Source organism: Triticum aestivum, chromosome 1D (genome assembly GCF_018294505.1).
Source record: "Triticum aestivum cultivar Chinese Spring chromosome 1D, IWGSC CS RefSeq v2.1, whole genome shotgun sequence".
Lineage (NCBI taxonomy): Eukaryota > Viridiplantae > Streptophyta > Magnoliopsida > Poales > Poaceae > Triticum > Triticum aestivum.
In genome coordinates, this window is record NC_057796.1 from 12765304 (window position 1) to 12769849 (window position 4546).

A 4546-nucleotide genomic window follows, 5' to 3' on the forward strand; every position below is an offset into this window, starting at 1 on the left:
GTTCTCTCCACTTGCTCCACAGGTGTGATCAAGATTCATCTTCTTGATGCTAAAGGTTGACTCATGGGCAATCTTAGAAGCAGTAATATAAAACTCACAACCATGCTTTCTATCTGAGCACCAGGCTATGATCCTACTTGGATCATTCCTATGGTACTCAAAGTTCCTAAGTGTCCTAACATGGTAGTTTCTCAATGCTTCTCTGAACTCTACCACATTCAGAAAGCACAAATGAATCCTAAACTGTTCATGTGCATCAGGCCTAGAGGAATCATACCATATTCTCTCCTTCTTCTTCTTCAATTTTCTCTTGCTGCCATAAGGCAACCTAGGTGCATCATCTTCTTCATCAGAAATGCCTTCATCACCTGGAAAGCAGAACTCATCAGCTTCTGGCACGGAATCTTCAAACTTTTTGTGATCTGGCTCACTGTGTGATCTGCTTGTTGGGCCTTGTTTCCTCACAGGTATCTTCTGTGCCACAGTTTTACATGATCTGAAACTTCTTCTTCATCATCTTCTTTAGAACCATTTGGCTCCTGCCAAAACTCTGAGGGTTCAGAAGCACCCCCAAAATAATGCTCAGCCATCTCTTCCTCTTCCCTGTAGTGCTGACTTGTTCCTTCACCACCTTCATCTTCTCCCCTAGCCCAAGACTTGTATGAAATTTTCTTCCCTCTGTAATCACCCCTGAAAAACTCAAAATCTGAAGAGGATTTGTCCAACTCATCTTCATCTTGATCTTCTGCTTCAATGCCTTCAATTTCCACTGCCTCTTTTCCCTTATTGAAATTACAGCTCTGTTGTGTGTTAAAATATGGATCAACAGGCACAAGTGGGGGCTGTGAAGAATTTGAGACAGGGAAAATGACACCTTCTTGGGAAACACTATAAACAATGGGATCACCAACTTGACTAATTGGAATCTGCTCTTCAAGCAAGGTGTGGTCCATGTTTGCATCTGCTGGATTTGGGTCACTAGTCTCTCTCACTGTTATGTTCAATATTTTCTTCTCAGCAAACAAATCTAGCATCTCCTCCACCTTCTCATCACTGTCCAAAACCTCAATCCCCTCCAGCCCCTTACCCTCATCCTTAACATATGACAGATAGGCATCCAACCCATAGCCCTCAAGTTCAATAAGTGCTAACAAAAACAGGTAATTCATTTATGATAAGGAAAACTTCCTTTCCATGTTGTCTCTACCCTGAAAATGCAGCCTCGATTCCCATACTTCATCATCCAAACTATGCAAAAAAAGAAACAATACATTCAGATTTCTTCAGATTTTCAAGTTCAAAAGTATGCAACAGTTTTACTTGCACAACATATCATCCAAACCTAAACCCTAATTCATATATTGAGTACAATGTATACATAATAATATACCAAAGAACTAATTCATTAACAATATAAGAAACAAATCCTAACCCTAGTGCATAAATAAACTAAGAAAAATAATTAAAACAATTCATAACTTACTCCACGCCACCAAGTGAGGAGGCCCACTGGTGCACGCCTTCTGGATCCGCGTGGATGCATTTGGCCACTGCCCTGGCCGCGCGGAACGCCGGCGACATCTGGACCTCCTGCGTCGGTGGCCCAGACGAGCGCTGGGTCGGGAAACTTGCGCTGCCTAGCCACTTGTTGACCTCGGAGTGAGCACCGCCCTCGCCGCTGGCTGTCGGCCCAGGCTCGCCGTCGTCCTTCTTCTTCGCCGCCGCCATCGTCGGGGGAGACAGAGAGCACGGGGGAAGGAGGAGCGAGAGAGAGATGCTGCCGACAGAGAGAGAACGGCAGCGAGCGAGCGGGTGCGGTCCGACCGCACCGGTCGGTCCGAATAACGGCCGTTAACGGCCTCGCCGTCACGCGCGGCGCTGACGTGGCCTGACAGGCGGGCCCGGACCGTCAGAAAACGGTTAAAAACGCTAGCAACAGGCGATTTGGGTTTTTTGAGACAGCCGACGAGAAAAGTGGTAGGTATCAGTCACAAACAAAAAAGTGGTGGTTTTTTGAAACCATAGCACGAAAAGTGATAGTTTTATGCTATTTACTCAAATATATCACGCTCGTCCCCCCTTGTATTCCTCGCAGTGGTCGCCGCCGTAACACATCTAGGGTTTCAGGGGGAGGGTGACGGCGAGATGGAGATGGAGAGGAGTGAGATGAAGGCGTTGGTGTCACCTAAGACGGGCTACAGGCTCGAGGGGCGTAGCCATAGCCACAGTGCGGCGCCGGCATCACCATGATCGGACCAAGAAGCGAAAGAGGACGAAGAAGGGGGACGGCTGCGACCGGCCCAGCCCCGACGAGGTGAATAAGGCAGCGGCGGACGCCGGTGACGAAGAAGAGGAGAGTACGATGAGTAAGATGCCGGTGACGAAGCAGCTCGTGGATTACATCGTTAGTGCCGAGCTCGTCGACTACATGCTCTGCAAGCCCATGCGTAGGCTCCGGGGAAACACCCCCGATCGATTCGAGTTCATGCCCGGCATCACAGATGACATCAACGCGCGTACAGAAGAGCAGGCAGATATCCTCCGGCGATACCGCCGCACCAACCACCACGCAGAGTTCCAGCAGGAGGCCACCAAGTAATTAAGAAGCAGGATATCCTCCGGCAGCTTATGCGTACGTTTATAATTTAGAAGTTCTGCTCATTATTAGCACTGTATAATGTAATCATGCATTGTGGTTTTGTTGTCATATCTTGCTACTGGTATGTGTAGTATCAAGTGCAAGCTGGATGTACCCGCTCTGTAACAAGATTCTATTATTATCTTGCTGTTAAATTATTATTTTGCACAAATGCGGACTTGCATTATGATGTTGTGGAACCTTTGTCTTTTTATAAGTCACGGTTTTAGTTAACGCTAATAATTTTGCTGACAATGTGTAAGTTTTTCTTTTTTGCTCAGTTATTATGCATCAGGAAACCGTTGAGTAAATGGCTCCTTTTAGAGCCCCTCGGTCATCTTCCATACGACTTGATCATGTGGTCGAGGACTATACGGTACGGGAACACCAAACCTCTGTGATTACAGAATGGGATATGAAGGACACAAGAAACAAAAGCTGAGTGAAAATCTTGCAAGCACGAGTACCTGGCACTATAGATGCATCAGAACTTATCTACAATAGATGAATTTGTTTGCACACCTCTTTATTATAAGTTTCGTCACCAATGGGTCACCTCAATTCTTATATGTGCGGGATATGGCGGCCATCCAGGGCATTTGGACTGGTGGCCGTAGGATCATATCGCACTGGTGACCCTAGGATCGTATCGCTAGACGGCTAGGATGATGGTGTTAGCATGCAATTTCATATCGCTGGAGGGGCATTTTGTCTTTTCTTTGCCAATCGCCTCAAACGACCGGTAAAAAAACCCGACACAGACGGGCGCCTCAAACGCCTAGGCTGACCGGCACCCCTCATATCCAGCCCAAATTTGGGACAGATATAGGGTGGCCTGGGCGCGGCCGGGTATGTCCGCCACGTCGGAATGACGTGCGGCCCCCCAAGAAAACACTCGAAAACGCGACGGTATGAAGGTCGTCTCCTCCATCGGACCGATGGCGCCGCGTGTCGCCGCTCCGGTGATGTCGCCACTAGTAGAAAAAGGGGCTTTCGTTCGGGCCTGGCCAGCCCATTAGTCCCAGTTCTGCCACGAACCGGGACCAATGAAGGCATTTGTCCCGGTTCGAGAGCCCAGGGGGCCGGCCCGGGCCTCGTGGGCATTGGTCCCGGTTCGTCTGGGCCCATTTGTCCCGGTTCTTGGCACGAATCGGGACCAATGGGCCTCGCTCCTGGCCCACAACCATTGGTCCCGGTTCGTGGCAGGAACCGGGACAGAAGGAAGGCCTTTAGTCCCGGTTCCAGCCATGAACCGGGACAAATGAGTTGCCTATATATATATACCCCATCGTCGGCGAGCAGAGCACTCCACAGTGCTCTGTTTTTTGCTGGCCGGCGAGGGGGAGGGCATTGGGTGCTCTAACTCACCTCCTATGCACATGAGGTGTTCGATGAAATGCCCGAGCCACACTAGTTAAGCTTTCTCCTCTCGAAGCTCGACCTCCGAGCTTCATTTTTCCCGAGATTTGTCTAGGTTTATATTAGCGGTCCGTCACGCCCCGTCCCCGTCTTCACCGCCGTCGATCGCCCGCGCCGATCTCGTCGCCGGGACCACCGTGGTGAGCCTCTTGTTCTTATCTTCTTTCTGAAAAAAATTTCTTACTTTACATAGATACTTGTCTAATTTTCTTACTTTTGACACACATAATTATATATAATGCACGCAGATGAACCGGCAATGGATGTACGGTGACACACACACCTCTGAGTACATTAAGGGCGTGCATAATTTTCTCGAAGTGGCTGAGGCAAACAAGCAGAATGGTTTTATGTGCTGTCCATGCCCTAGCTGTGGGAATACGAGGTCTTACTCTGACTCGAAAACCCTTCACACCCACCTGCTTTATAAGGGTTTCATGCCACACTATAATGTTTGGACCAAGCACGGAGAAATAGGGGTTATGATGG

At 48.7% G+C, this 4546-nt stretch overlaps 1 pseudogene; it reads left to right on the forward strand.

Annotated features, from left to right (window-relative positions):
- Window positions 1-3769: 3769 nt before the first annotated feature.
- Window positions 3770-3901, forward strand: LOC123183782 (uncharacterized; annotated as a pseudogene).
- The last annotated feature ends 645 nt before the right edge of the window (window positions 3902-4546 follow it).